Genomic DNA, 16,148 nt, shown 5'->3' with positions numbered 1-16,148 from the left:
TATTTTAATTATAATTATGCTGTTTCTAGCCCAAATTTAAAAAACCTGTGTCGTTTTCACATAGTCACATAGGTTCTGCAGAACGGCAGGAGTTCATAATAAATCTCTGAGTTGTGGGCGGCACTGTTGAAGCAGAGTAAGCCTGCCCCTATTTCCCATCTCCTTCTGTTTACACTCTCTTTTGCTAGCTTACATCCCCTTACAATCCCAACCTAACATTGCAATAAAAGTGGTGAGCAATATTGGAGTTATGCAGTTGTGCAGTTTTGAGCCAGAGGCCACCTCAGACGAGGAATACAAAGACATAAATGAATCTATTTGTCTAGAAGTAAATTCACTGGAATGGAGTGGAACTTGTAGCATGTGGTTTGTCGATTGTACAACCTACATCACACTACCAGCTTTTTCCAACGGCTTTTTTACGTTTGCTCCTAATTTACAACAATTTGAATAAAGAAATGCTCAGAAACACAATTTAAAGCTTAATTTTCTTTATATATGTCCTCCATCATGAAAAATGCCACAAGAACATGTCAAAAACACCAAAAACATGATTGTCATTGGAGTGGGTCTTTAAGGCTTTTTCTGGTGAATAAGCTGTGTTTTATCTTTCAAAGATGGAGATGAAATCCAAAGCAGATCTCCCAACTTTAATATATGTTCTCCATAATATGTCTGCTGTATCTTTGACTTCTTTGCAGGGATTTTTGTATTTCAGATTTGCTGATGGGGAGGTGGGATACCTTAGCAATTCCTAAAGGTGTGCTTTTTTAGAAGTGGAAGTCAATGGGAGGATGACTGTAATGAATGCATATAGTGACATAAACATGAAAAAAACAAGTCTGACTAAGGATTCCCCTTAAAAAAATCCCTAAATAAATCTTAGCCCTCCTAATGGAATCATTTTTGTTACAATAAGTGATGAGAACACGCAGATTTAATGTAAAATTTCTATAGTAAGCCCCCAACAGTACCATTGGAGGAGTTCTGGTCATTTGTGACAAAAGCTGATCATAAGGGAAATAAAGACTCTTTGTAAAACAAGATCAGCCTATTGCACATCATTATGCTTCTTATAGAATTCTCATGTGGAGCGTGGCGATGGTGTGATTTTCACTGCTGGTAAACACGCTGCACTGTACAATAATGATGCAATTTCTCTCTGACTTTAGAAGGAAAATTAATAATGTTTTTGTCAGACAACACAGACTTCTGCTTTGATGTAAAGGGCTGGTTTAAGGAATGGCTGACTTAAGTATATATCAGTTAGTCTAGGAAGAAAAAAATAAAAATGAAAAACAAAAACACTGCTTGTTTTACTTCTTTATAATAGATTGTAATCTGGCACCTTGCACTGTCCTACAGGCAAACCTTTATGTTTTGTGTCATAATTAATCTAAAGTTGGGTGGCACACTGACTTACAGCTTCATCAGCCCTCCACCTCTTGTACATATTTGTTGACAGACACATGTGCACACTGATACGCACCCAAGTAGGCACATGTACTAAATCACGCTCCCATGGGCTGCCTTTGTTCTCAGCATCTGTTTCTCTCAGTGATTAATTGCAATTAGAAAGAGATTTGAAGGCCTGTAGAAGAACACAGCAAGAGGAAAAAACATCAAGACTAATGAGGGGATGCATTCATCAAAAAGAGCAAAAGAGGGAACAGAGAGTAAGGCGAAGGGAGGTTGGATGGAGGGAGAAGAGTGAGAATGGCGTACAAGAGCCTGAGCGAAAGAAACGGGCAAAAGATGGGGCAGCAGTGGAGGGGCATGCTGAGATGTTAACGACTGAAGTAGCAAAAGAGCATGACATAAAGCATAAGAGGAAAATGCCTGTCAGAAATACAGAAACGCAGAGGCAGTTCTCAAAGCTCAGGCTGCAGAGCAACACCATGGGGGACTGATTAAATATGGAAATCATAATTGCTAATTGACCTTTATTAATCACAGCAGTCAGTGGAGGGCTGAATTGTATTTCTGTGACTCTGTGTGTTTCTGCTTTTGATGTTGTATTTTTTTTTTTTTAAAAAAGCTAAAGTGCTGGTTAATGGTTCATTGTGTATGTGTGCCTAATCACATCAGTCAGTCTTCTCTGGTCCCAAACAGCTCTCCCATATTTACCAGTAGCTTAAACCTAAGAAAACGTCAGAAGAGCACGTGTGCACGATTATGCAAACTGGGTGGTAATGAGTATTGCATTAATATGTAAGACATGGAGAGTGCTAAATAGGGTCACTGTGGAACCGTACTCACTTAACTACCAGATGCTATCCAAATGTTTGCATTCAAGACCCATTAATTTCTCTTTATCTCTTTTTATGTTGAACTCCTATAAAAACTATGAGGTTTTTTGTTCTCACCTTACTTGTACCTTCCTTTTCCTCCGAATCGTGCCATCTGAATCTAGTTGTGCTTCCATGTGAGTTTCTTTACTCATTTTATCTGAGCACACACTGACGCATACGCCCGGATGTCAGTCTTGTTGCCAGATCACACAGATTTGATTAGAGACTCCCTAAATTCATTAACCCAATGTGATTTAGGCAGCTGTCATTAGAGCCACATGTAAACTGGTATGAAGTGGTCTGATTTGGTTTCAGCTTGTCAAGAACATCAGCTTCGTCCACTGTGAGTTCTGGATGTCTTAACTCTTCTGTAGCTGAAAACAAAACCAGAGACAATAACTCAAATTCACCTCTGTTAAACAACTTTCTTCAGTGAACTCTTTCACTCTCAGACACTGGAAGTTCCTGAGGTGAAAAGAGACTTAGATTATTTTAAGGAGACCGGGCACAGAAAAAGAAAAAGATAAGACCCACCTCAATGAAAATCCTGTTTTGTTGTTTTTAACATATTCCGATGCTATTTTTCTCATGACGAAGGACATTTATCAAGAAAAATAAGATTAAAACTATATTTCTGAGTATTTCTTTTTTCAAATTATTGTGAATCAGGAGCAGACGAAAAAATACCATTTGGAAAAGCTTACAGCGGCTACTTACAGCTACAACTGCTACAGTTGGCGTGCGACAAGTTTCCATTCTGATGCAGCCACTTGCAGACAAATGGACTCGTCTGAGCTGACATCTGGTTCAAAGCTGTCCGGCTGGATAGCTCCAAAATTGTTTGCCATTTTTGCTGCACCGGTAATGTTACGTTGCGGTTGTGAGGCGCTGTAAGCTACCGGGAGAGACTGTTTACAAAGAAACCATGAGAAATAAAGGCAGGCTTACAGTCCTGCCTACAAATCAGTGACATTTTTTATGACCTCCAGCCACTCTGCAGAAACTATGTCCAAAAAAATGCAACAAAAAACCTGACTGCACACATCAGCAGTCAGAACTGGAAGTCCTCAACCGTTCCCTTCATGTCACTCGAAAAAAAACTTTATTTTAACTGGTAATATTGTTGTGATACTGTTATATTTATTCCTGTTTAAAGCTTCAATAAAAGTATTTTTTACAGTTCTAAACACTTTTAGAGTTAAGGTTAGGGTTACTGTTAGAGTAAGTTGTATTATTGCCACTTCCGACCAATGCTCATTACCAATGATGTCTGTTGCCAGGTCCCTCGCAAGAGAATGACACAGAATTTTGGATTTTGCCTAAAAACGGCATAATCTTAAATAAAAGACCACTGGGAATGCTTTAAAAGAGTGGGACTTCAAACAAAAAAAACTTTTTTATTGTATTTCTGATCAACTCAAAGTGGAATCTATCTACATGGTTGTTCCTCCCATACTCCCACCTGTGGATCTGATAGGGAGTCAGTTGCAGTTCTTAGGGCACCAACAGTGTCATTTTGATCCTCAAGTAACAGAGATGGTGGGCCCCTTCCCCTCTCAGTCCAGGCCAACCTAATCCCTTTAGCTTGGCCCCGGATCAGACGACTGTGACTGGCCTTCCATTTCACACATTCACAAACTCACAAGTACACACACACACTGATGTCAGAGGGCTGTGAAGCCTTAAAGGGGGACAATCGCTGCAGGTCACAGAGGTGGGGAGGAGACATCAATCAACAGAGGAACAAATGAAAATACTAAGTTAAAAAAATTAACAGCAGATTTCCCCTGGCCTATTACCATTTTTGGACCAGTCTCGTTCACCATTTGTAACTTAATACCAGACTGAGGTGAAACCACAAACATAGCCTTGGTGTTGTTCCTCTTTTGTGGTGTGAGAGGGAGACAGGATGTTGTAGAGCAAAGCTTTGCTGCGTTTTCAGTTTCTAATGCTGCGAACACAGCGGTAGGGCTCCAAGGGTGCCATGCTTCTTCTGTCCAGCAGAGGGCTCTTCTCACAGTGGAGCAGAGGGATCCCTGCTTTTGTCATGACTGCTGACATTACTGCTCATCTATGAAGGAGTAATGACTGAAATAAAGCAGTGTACAATGTTAATGGCATTTGAATTAAACCACTTCTAAATTAATTAGCTAAGTAAAGTATGCAACAATCTAAATGTCACTGTTGATAAAGCTGCTGTTCCTGTAAGCAGTCAGGGGAATCGACAGACTGATTTGTTTAGTGTTATCAATCTGGGTTAGGCTCTGCTAGCTCTAGGTTGTTTCATTTGTTTGTGTATGTGAGTGTGCGTGCCTGTGTGTGTGTGTGTGTTTACCTTTGGGTAGAAAGACAGTTTGATTGAGCTCTGCATCGTAACACTGTCTTTTTGCCAGACGGTTTGTCTCTTAGCCAAGACTCTGCAGTAGAGAAGAACAGAATGATTATCTGTCACAAGGCGCAGCATTCTTCATCATTCTGGATAGCAGTAGCCCAGACTGTCCCATGAATGCCTTGGACCACACACTAAATCAGACTTTTTTTCCTGAAACTTTGAGTATGTTTTACAGTGGTCTCTTATTTTTTTGCAACATCAAAATTGTCTTTTTTTGTGTGTTTACCTGATGCCATTACTTGTGCGTCTGGAGCTTTCACTTTACAGAAGGCACATGGGAGAACACAAGTCTTTTGTTACGGCGTATGTGATGCAAGCAGGGGGATGGGAGGGGGGTCAGGATGGTGCATGGTGTTCAGACAGGAGCGTGAGAGGAATGTCAACCACCTTTAACCTCTACACTCATTAATGTTAGGGGTGCAAGGTGATGATGTGTTGGCTGGATCATTTATAACTGCGTATGGGTGTGTGTGTGTGGGGTGGTGTCAAGGCAGACAAGATTTATTACGTATTAGCAGGAAGAGAGGAGGAGGACAGAGCTCCCAAAAGCCTAGGGTCAGGAGGTCTAGCCAAAGTTCACGAAAGGTCAGAGTGCTGAGTGGATATCAAAGAGCACCCTGGGAGCAAGATATGGCCAACCAGGACCAAATAGGCTTGCAGGGGCTAACCATTCAGACAAAAGCAAGTAAACACATACACACCATGCTTGCATATTAGTGTAGAAGGAGTGTATAAAGGCTGTGGTTGTGCAGAGGTCATAGGTCAGGGGAAATAGCTCGACTCGATCACAGATTTACTCGTTTTACCTACACAAGTATGCACGCACCAGCATACCAACGTGGGTTACCTCTTGACAGCCTGCCTGCAAATATGCTTTTAAAATACACATTTAAACCAAGCGTTCTGATAGACCCAAACACACATGCACTAGCAGACAAAGCCCCACAAAGGCAGCTAATTTCACACTGGCTCTGCTGGGGCCCTGTTTGGGCATGGCTGTGAAGCACAGACAGAGAGACAGATGGTGCAGGGCTGGCAGGAGGAGTTTCTGCTGTCCTCCATGCGCGTGTGCACCAGTGTGTGTATGAATGCACTTGACTGGTTGTTTGTGCCCATTTCTGCATCCGAACCCTCTCCTCTGTGTCTTTGTACATTTTCGAACACCATGCTGTACTTGCTGGACCAAATTAGAGCTGCGGTTGGAGGCTATGTTACCAGACCTTCTGTCCTCGGTTCTTCCTGTTGAAAAGCTAGGCGTCCGGAAATGCAGACTTCAGTAACATCTTAGAAAAGGTTTTACAATCTGATCACATAAAATTGTACCACTTGTCCGAGTTGAGACAGTTCATATGATGAAGACTTGTTTAAAGTTCGACTTTCCTGCTTGAAACTCCAAATATAATTTTTCTCAATTTTGTATGGGAGGTGATGTTTTCTAATGCGCTTTCCATGCAACATTTGTCTTTCTGGGAATGTGTGTGGAAACGTGTCTTTACCATAATTGAAATGACTGGTTGCTTTTTGCATACCCAAAGCCACCAGGATTGTGTCCACGGGGTTCTAGAGAATTTCTAGGAAGAATAACACGAGAATCAGGTCTGAGGATAATGGCAATGTAACGAATGAGTCGAATATTGAGGAGAAATACAGGTGGAATTAGCAAGCTTGAAAGCTAACAGACAGGCTGATGACTGAAGAGAGTGACTGAGCGGTAGCCTTGCAAGCCAACAAGCGATGAGATGGACAGACAATGAGCCAACCATGCAGACAGGGAGTTGGTGTCATCCCACACTGGGAGAGCAGGAGGAGCAAGACGTGTACATATTCCCCAGGACAGGTGGCCGAAACATGCCCCTGCTGCCACCTGGCACTGCCCACCATGAGTCCTTCGATCATCTTCTGTTTTTTCGCCATAATATTGCTGCCAGCTCTTGACCCGCTCTTCCACCAGGATCCCTGTTGAGGCAGGAAAGCAGCAAATGCCCGTTTAAACCACTTTAAAAGTCTCTTCATATTTCACATTGCAGGGTGAAAAGACCAACCAGCTAGAAGAGAACACATTTAGCAATTAGTTAATCCTATGGCCCAGGCTTTTAAGTCAAGGAAAGGCTGAACAGGCAGGTGGAGGTGGTGGACTCCGAAGGCTGGGCTCTGATTCCCCTAAGTGGCAGAGGCCACCTGCTCTCATTCACTGCTCCGCAGCCCTGTCTGACCGCAGCCCGGCGAGCGCCACACAGGCTAATTAAACTCAGTGTGGCACAGACACTTTTACTCCCACTCCCACTGAGATACAGACATACGCCAATTCAAATCAGCAGCATGAGTTTTCTAGCACAAACGGAGACACACACATAATAAAGAACCCACGTTCTTTAAATGGTAAGAAGTGACAAGTGCAAACACTATCACGCAGAAACAGAAAAAGTTGTGATGCATGCATGCTTGCAGACACACGCTGATTTTATGCTGCCAGGAACGACCCCATTGTGGAGTGAGGTGTTCACTCATGTGTTGGCTTCCATCTCTCTTTTCTTATATCATTACAGCTTTCGATTATTGTGTAGTTTCTTGGCATACTGTGCGGGAAAAGTGTCATTAGGAAAAATCCTTCACTGACACCACAATGCCTGGATTCAGCCTTTTTTTCTATAAAATGTCTTGTGTTGTTTTTTACTTTGGTTTCCTGCTACACAGCAAAAACATACACAATTATTTAGTACCTCAAATTATCAGATAGTTATTTAAGATTTCCAGATGTCAACATAAATTGTTTTTTTTTGCTTTTTTTCTGTATGATCCTATAATTGATTTAAAATCTGTCCAGTATATGATCCATCATTACAGTTGGGATAGGCTCCACCCCCTGATAGGGGGATGAAACATGTGTAAATGGATGGATGTTTGCATTTCCTGTTAGAACTTAGGAAAATATATAAAGCATCACAGTCCTGCCTAGGTTTTCCCTTTTCTCATAGAAGTCAATTATATGTTGCTCATATTCAGTTTTCTTTCCCTATTTTCTTTAAGGCAATTTTGCAGCCACATCAAACCTCATTTCACTTTCCTAAAACCTACATTCTGCTGCTTAGCTACAACTGGGATATTTCTAGATGCAAATTTGAATAATCTGTTTAAAGTAAATTTGCAAAATCAAGGAAGGATGATCTGCAGAGGGAAAAATATTTAATTTGAAATAAGGTTTGTTTGATTAAGTTTGCAAAGCTAACTTTGCCTGAAACCTTTCACAAGAAAGAAGCGAAAGGGAGCCAATATTATGGGGGTTGATGAAGAGTATGTGAGAGTTGGTCTGGAAAAGAAGAGACAGTGATGCTGAGAGACACTAAGAGGTGTGACTGTTGCCTAAACTGATTTAAAGCCCAGCCCTCCCAGGCCCTCGCAGCTTCTAGCATGCCACAGGGAGCTGTCTGATAATCCTCTGTTCCAGGTAAAACGCTTTCTTCCTCCAAAAGCCCAGACCCATCTCCTGCAAACACATCATTAAAAAAAGCTCTCGGTTGCCTGTTTTTTTAGCCGCCTCCTCGTCCAAAGACTACTTCTCTTCATCCCTGCATCTCTAATAAAACTTAGTAACATAAAAACTCTGCTCTATAACTCGTGTTTGTTGATTGGTGCTGAATCAGCAATCAACAGAGCAACAGCGTTTGTTTTGTCTGGTTAAGGTTCCGATTAGGGGCTGGTGCTTTTCATCTTTGGAAATCAGAAAAATCACTGGAGAGAAAAGACACAATTTCGGCAAAACGTGACAATGTAACATAAAAAAACAGCACATGACAATTTCACCAAAGACACTTAAAGCAATAAGAAAAACATCATTGGACAAAACAAAACCCCAAAACTGTGACATTTCACAAGAGTCGACAACAAACTGGAATTCCTTTTATTGTACAGCTACATTACAAAGCTGTCGAAAACTCCACGAAAAACTTCCAAACATTTTCTCATCCTATAACTCAATAGACTGTCATGATTTTTCCCTACAAGTTAAAGAAATACATCCATTAGTGAATAAAGACTGCCACAAGCCATAACCTTTTGCATAGAAGCGCATTTACATAGACGTTTCTTTGAAAGTGGCCGCTTGAACCCGAGCCTGATGTGAACGTAGAATTATACCACAAATGGTTAAAAAACAAAAACAAAATATTTCTAAAATATTTTGAACTTTGTCTCTCCAAGTATGCATGACTGAACGTCTCACACAAGTAGAAGTGAAATGCTGTGTTTTTTAGTAGGTGCACGTCCAGAATACTATTTGCCTATAAACATTTCCTTTGCTGATGAGGTTGCACCAGGCCCTTCAAGCTGCACTCTCAGTGTGCTCATGATTGTGTGATGTTAACCTTTGCAGCTGCATGATAGACAAAGCTTTTTCTTTTTTTTTATTTCTCTGCCTTGCTGTGTTTAACAAAGTCCTTCTGCACACAGCAAAGAGAAACTCCCCTATTTACACTCCATCACAGACACTTAAACAGTGTTCCCTCGCCTCCGCCTTCCATTTCTTCTTTAATCTCTTTTTCCTCTCTTTTTTTTTCTATATCCACTCCATTTAGTCATTAGGTCGGCTCTCATCTACATAAGCTTTTCGTTGTAGCACTCGATTGCACTGGGATCCAGCTCATGTATATTAAATAAGCTGTCTTGTTGTGTCAGCCACACAGCCTGCCCTGCTCTCTGCCTTGTTCCACTCCTTTTTGTCTTTGCTCCTTCTCGCCTGAGCATCTTTCCCTCTTCTGCCTTTCCTCTGTGTTTAGCTTACTAGCCTCCTTCTCTCCCTACCCCCCCCCCCCCCCCTTCGTATTCCTCTGTGGGGGTATTAGAGCCGTTTCTGTTGGCCGTCACTCTTCATAAGTGGTGTCTTGCTCAATGTGTTCCCCCTGTTCCCGGTGCGAGTGCACATCGGTGCCCTGGTGCACACTCTCTCTACAGGCCTCACTCAGAATGGAAATGAAGGGAGGCTGTAATGAGTCCCTCTCAGCCAGGGTCCCCGACCCCACCACCATCAGCCAGCTTAAAGGAGAGAATCACAGAGACAGAGAGAGGGTAGAAAAACGAGGGGTCAGAGTTGGAGGGAAGAGGAGGCTCAAGGGAAAACACAAGGCTTTTTTTTCCTTTTTACACCCCCCTCTTTTAGTGTCTGGTTGCCAAGCTGCTACAATGTTAAGCTGGCCTTTCTTCTGGTCTGTAGGGAACAGTGTGGGACCGCCATGCTGAGCAGAAAAGAATGATTTTTAGAGAAGGGGGGTGTCGATGAGGGGAGGAGGAGAACAGTTGTGTAGAGCAGAGGAAAGTAGAGATAAGAGGATCAAACAGGGATCAAAGGCATCATCTGTATTTCCAGCAAGAGCATATGAGTGAGGTGAAATGCAAGCATTGGGATGTTGACGACAATAAGGAAAACTGAGACAACCAAACTAGCATCATTTTTCTGGTGTCTGCTCATTATAAGGAGCCAAAACATCCTTGGTGTAACACACTGATTTTGAGTTCCTTGCAAAAATCTGGAAAACACAAATTTTTTTGGGAAATTGAAATTATAATATCCAAAATACTTTAAAGGCCCAATCCAATCATCTTTTGATCTTTTTTAAAAGTGTTACCAGTGGTCCTCAATTATGATCATGTCGTGTTTTGCCAAAATAAGAAGAAAAAAAAAATCGTTTTTTTAGGGCATTTTCTGCAGAGCGGCAAAAGTGCAGTGTTTTTTTTTTTCTTTATATATGTCCTACATCATCAGAAAAATTGCTACAGAACATGTTAAAAAGAAAACACAATTTCCATTGGAGTGGGTCTTTAAACATCAAACAAAATTCACATATATTTTAAAGGATTTGGCTGGACGGGGTGGAGAGGTCTGTGTGTCGGGATGTGTATTTATTGCACTTGAAAATCTGATTATTTCTTCACAAGTGGATGGGTCTTCCTGGATGTTATTTACAAAGCATCTTTACCCTGTTCACCAAATCACTCAACTGAGAAACTGGAGCCTTGTCAACACAAACTGACATGGCCTCCTGTGTGTACGTTGGAGTGTGTAGAGAGCGAAAGTGTGTCTGTAAGACTGTGATAGATGAGACACAGCTGATAAGGAGAACAGGGGTCTGCAGCAGTCAAACAGTGCACAGATAGAGTGGCTTGGTTTCCTGTCTACCACGTGTGTGTGTATGTGTGTTTGTGTGCATTTCTTGCTGAGTTATTGTACACAAGATTGTCTGTTCAGAGGCAGATGCCTGACTGGGCATGAAGCCCAGGAAATGTGTGTCTCAGTGTAAGAGGGTGATGGCTGACTCCACACGCCCTCTGACCCTGCCGGGCAGCACAAGTCCTTCTCTGTTTCTCCTCACACTGATTAGAGGGTCAGAACTGCAGAGCCACACACACTACAAACCCCACACACATATACACAGTGTGTTTCTCTTGGCTCTGCCATCAGCAGAACAGAGAGGAGAAAGAGGACATTCAGAATCACGGGGAGGTTAGGTCAAATGGAGAGAAGGAGAGACCACAGGGAGATGTGGAGAACAGCAGCACAACATGCATTTGCGAAGATTAGTCAGAATATGAATAGCACAGGATATAGGGTCAGGGAGGAAAGATATGTTCAAACAAAGATAAAATGGAGGAGGGTGAGCGCAATAAACTTGGTTATTGGAACCAGAAGGAGCCGTGCGTGAAAAGCGAGGATGGGTGGAGTCGTTGTAATAGAAAAATGAGTCCTGGGGATTTTTTCTCTCTCTCTTTATCCAGTCTTTTATTTCCTTGTAGTCTGTAAGGATGAGTCAGTTAGCAATAATTTATTTTTCTTTGCAAGCATGACTTCACTCGCCGTTCTAACCTGTCTATTTTCATATCACGCACTCCAACGGTCCATTCTGTCTACATGTAAAAATGAAAATAAGGAAAATCAAGTTAGCACCGTCCTTAGATGCAGTCTTTGAGGGAAGCTCCGTATCTGTAATCAAGATAGGTGTGAGTTGATGGAGATTTGGTGAGTTTGTTTCAGTATTTGCCTAAAGGCGTAGGTGTGTAGGCCACAAAACCTTTTGCATGCATTTCCTACTTCGCTTTTGTGTGTCTGTGTGTGCACATGGCTGCAGGAGCTGTCCGAGCCTGCATGTGGCACTGACCCATGTAAAGAGGTGGAGTATGTGCGGCATACATAATTGATGCTGTGTCTGTCACACACACACAGAGCTGCATGAGTGTTGCAAAGAATTCCCATCTTAACATGGTGGTCAGAATGTGGAGGAGACAGACGCACGGTAAGAGTGAGTGAGTATGTAACATTCATACCTGGTTATGAAAAAGATGGCTTTCAGACAAATTCTGACTCCATCATCTTTCTCTGATAGTATTTTTGAGTTCTTCTTTTTTTGGATGTTGAGTCTTTTTTGGCTTTCTTCTGTAAGCTCTGTTACCACACGTTTGTATTTTCTGTGGCAGTTTCTCACTCGCTCATGAAGCTGCCCTTCCGGGTTATAAGATAAAAACACTCAAATAAGCCTTAATTGGAAAAATAACTCCACTTCCACACTGTAAAAACAGGGCCCTTAGAAAATATTAAAAATATTCTCTGGCCATTGGCATATTTTATTTAAATAAGCAAACAAAATCTGCCAATGGACTGAGAAAAATGGTCTTACCAAGAATTCTTATTTGAAAAAAAAAATGTAGTCACTAAGGCATGTTTCGTCAAACTAAGATTTTTTTGCCATTGAAAAACTTTCTTCTTATTATTTTTCTTCCAAGACAGAAAATAAGACAAATTTTGTCTTATTGTCTTGAAACGGTTTTTTTTTATTACTTAAGATTCAGGTTTTGCTGTGTTTGTGTGGTTTGGCACAAAAAATTTCAATCACAGCCCCATTTCATGTTTTTGATTTTTTGTTGGCTTTAACCGAATTATTGTTGTGATTTTATTTAGTCATAATTATTCTCATTTTGGGGTATTTAGTACTACAAACGCCCCTCTCAACTACCAACTTCCTACTTTATTCTGTGTCTCTGTAAAACAGGCAGCAGCATCTATTCACCTCTTTGCTCTTTTTGTCTTTTTTTCCCCACAGTTCTACAAAAGATGTATGTTCCACCTGTTACACTGTGACAGCATGTCTGCTAACACAAAAACACATTCTCCGGGCCAAGACGCCCCCTAAATATTTCGCATCAGCCTGACAGACACTTGGACTAATAAAGACGTAGAAAGACATGATGCTCAGACAGCAGGCTTTCCGAGCTTTGTTCCCATTATTTTCCGTTTTCCTCTTTGACCCCTAGACTCTGGCCATGGTGTTGGATGCCTGTAGTTGCCCTCTGCATGTAGAGAAGGGTCAAAGGTCAGATTCTTGCATAACCTTTGAGGAATGGCTTTTTAAAGCTTAAACCTTCAAAAGATCTGAAACTACAGCTGTTCTGACAGCAGCTTTGGCTGACGCTTTGACAGATCATTGGTGTGGTTTGATTAGTCTTTTGTGGCATAAATTGGCAACTGAAAAATTGAGTCATTCACAAGTTTATCACAACCTTGCTAATTTTGACAGGAACCTTTTTAGCAAAGTGCAAGAAGTTAGAGAAAAAAAAGTCTCTTTTTTTCTGCATGTTATTGTCGATAGTTCATCTCTTACCTCCTCTGGTGTTGCCATGAACATTATTGTCGTCTGTGCCTTTAAAGAACAGGTTGGATGGGGTGTATCCCAGAATGACTTATCATTTCATGAAAGGCTTCTGGTTTCACTAGAAGTGGCTATCAAAGGAATTTGTATTTCCCCAGCTATAACACTGAACACAGTTCTCCATTCCAGTTGGGGTCAGAGCCCAGGTGGCTCTGAGCATATAGGAGTGCATAAGGCAGAGAGGTTATCTGAGCCATAAGCTGCACAAATATAAGGGAGTGCTTTCTCAAAGTGTTTGCATCTGTCTGTCTTTGCAGATGCACTTTGGAATGCAGGTCTGAGATGTGAATTTTTTTCTCTTTGTGTGTGCACATTTGTCTACCTTTTGTGGTCTTGGGCCGGGCGACAAGGTACTTGAACTATGGCCACGGTGCTGTAATTAGAGACAAGGGTTAAAGGTCGGCTATAATTCTGCTAGCCTGGGACAGGAGCTCTCCTAAGAGCTGGATAAGGAGGCAGTGTGTGTGTGTGTGTGTGTGTGTGTGTGTTTGGGGAGGTTTTAGCTGTTAGGAGGAGAAGGGAAGAAAGGGGGTGTCTTACAGAGCTCTGCCTAAAGCAGACTCCTTACTGAAAGAAGAGAGAAAAGCAGCCATTAAGTGGTGTTTGTTTTGTAACTGTTGTCCTCCCGTTCCCCACACAGCGACGTATTTATTGCTGAATGTGTGTGTGCAGGCTAAAAATCTTAATGTTCGTTTCAGCTGATTAGCTTTTAGATGCTCCTTGAGTACTTAAACTTGGGGAAAAGGAAATATTGGATTTTTCGAACGTAAAGGTAATAAAAAAAAGTAATTAATGCTGTTTGTTGTTTTAATGATAAAGTCAGAACTGTTTTCCACTTTGCAAAGATTCCTGCGCCTCTTCTCTCTTCCAGTTTTCAGTTATCTTTATAAAAACCATTGTTGCTGCCCCACTTTACTGAACATGCCAGGCTCTTTACGTTACAGTGATACGTCAGTAACCATTTGGATTAATAAAGCAGCTCCATCTCAGAAAACCTGTAGATGTCCCATTAGATTTGTCATTGCTGAGGAGTGGTATTGTGGGGCTTGTGCTTTTCTCTAACACCAGACAAATTCCATCAAACTATAAAGTCTCCAGAGGGAGGAGAGGAAAAGTGCATTTATCTGTTTGAAGTGAGCAGTGGAAGATTTACAATTTGGCATTTCTCGCGGTGAAAATGTTTTGTAACAGCTGCGGGTTTTAATCCATACGTTGACTGTGTCTGACTCGAACCAATTACTGCTTACTGACGTCGCCTGGCTCAGACATAGTGACGTCTGTATCGTAAAAATAAATTGCGACTAAATTGATTTCATTTCATTGAAACCGGAAGTAAGCTATTTGCCATAGCAAGCTCTCCTAAGAGCAGGATAAGGAGGCATCACACTCACTCGGTCCAGTTCTCTCACAATGGTCAATGGTTTTGACATGTTCAGAGGAGCAGAACCACATACAAACTAAGAAAGTTATTTATTAGACAAAAGAAAATCTATCTTAAATCACTGAGATAACAGTGTGTGGGTGTTGGGTACAGGAGAACTGAGTCTCTCTGTTATTTGACATATGGTGATCAGCAGACCCGCTCCCAGTGCAATGTGTGAGGGGGTTTCCCCATCACTATGTGCAGCTGGACCTAAAGCCTCAAGATTACACATGCAAAACAAAAATTATTTCTAACATTTTATTGATTTATGAATTTACACGTTTTTTGTCTGTTTTTTTTTACCAAAAACATGAATACAACTTTTATTTTGATGAGTTTTAACAAAAAAAAGTCACTTCTCGACATAAGTGGTTTAGGCGCAGTTATTGATGTTTTGATTAGGTTGGGAATGTTGCAGTGGAAGGTCCTCTCGGGAGCATAAAACAAGCGCATCTGAAGGCCTGTTATCTTTATGTGTGCACTGAGCTCTTACATTGAGGGAGTCGCCTGTTAACTGTGTGCCAACTGGCTCAAAAGCCTTGGCAGTAGTCAGGCGTGCTTGTGCTCACTCTGATGCTACCACCTGTCCGGTCTCTGGAAGAGTCACCAGGTTCTGCAGGGAAGGCCTCCCCTGTCAGCAGGGGGTTCGGGTGTGTGAATGTGTGTCTTCTGTATTTTATGCGCCGGGTGTGTTGGGTTGAGAGGGGAGGTAAAACCCAGTTGGGGGTGAGGTCAGGAAGTGCATGGAACTAGCTGGTCTGTCCGACTCCTGCAAAGACAATCAAACTATGGCACAGTCATGGCCTGGTCTGCACGCTGCTGCGTCCAAGTGCCAGTGAAAATCTGTCTGTCTTTCTACCAGTCCATCTGTCTGTCTGCCTATCCATCTGCATCCTAAATTTGTGTGTGTGTCCTTTTGACTATATGTTTGCCACAGCCCGTCAAAACCGCAGAATATCAATAGCAGAGACAGAAGGAAACACGCTACTCCTCAGTTCTTTTTTACAGCACATCTGTTGATGAAGTATGTGGGATATATTGGTTCCAAAAACCCTTGTACCAGCTTTCATCAAAGGATTGTGTGAACACAGACTTGCTCAATAATTTAGGTACTGCAAAGAGTGGTTCTGACTAAATAATGAAGGAGCTTGGCACTGATGATCAAGATCATCTGAGAAAGGAAGAGTGTGTGCACTTGTGCAGCATAGATAGGGGTTCATCCATGTGCTTCATTTTTTTTCTTAGATGGCACCCCTGTCTCATATGACCATAATCAGTCTCACACATGACAAGTAAAGGGCTTCAAATCATCTGAGGACTGAGAGAGTGGTAATCTACCACTGCAAAAAAAT

General features: G+C 41.8%; 1 protein-coding gene and 1 long non-coding RNA gene across 3 annotated transcripts in view; one reads left to right on the top strand and one right to left on the bottom strand.

Moving 5' to 3' along the window:
• gse1b (Gse1 coiled-coil protein b) overlaps positions 1–16,148 on the top strand; it is a 167,833-nt gene that overhangs the window by 67,854 nt on the left and 83,831 nt on the right. The gene's annotated exons all lie outside the window — the stretch shown is intronic.
• Positions 4,185–16,148, bottom strand: part of LOC110017710 (uncharacterized) — a 33,258-nt gene continuing 21,294 nt past the window's right edge. The window contains exons 2-3 of the long non-coding RNA XR_013654864.1: positions 4,627–4,708; positions 4,185–4,379 (exon numbers count right to left, since the gene is read on the bottom strand). This is a non-coding gene — a long non-coding RNA (uncharacterized LOC110017710). The remainder of the gene's footprint in view (positions 4,380–4,626; positions 4,709–16,148) is intronic.

The sequence above is a fragment of the Oryzias latipes genome, chromosome 3 (assembly GCF_053564925.1).
Source record: "Oryzias latipes strain Hd-rR chromosome 3, Olatipes_Hd-rR_3.1".
In the NCBI taxonomy this organism is placed as follows: Eukaryota; Metazoa; Chordata; class Actinopteri; order Beloniformes; family Adrianichthyidae; genus Oryzias; species Oryzias latipes.
Note: the sequence above shows the minus strand (reverse complement) of the source record. Positions and strands in the feature narration are given on the sequence as shown.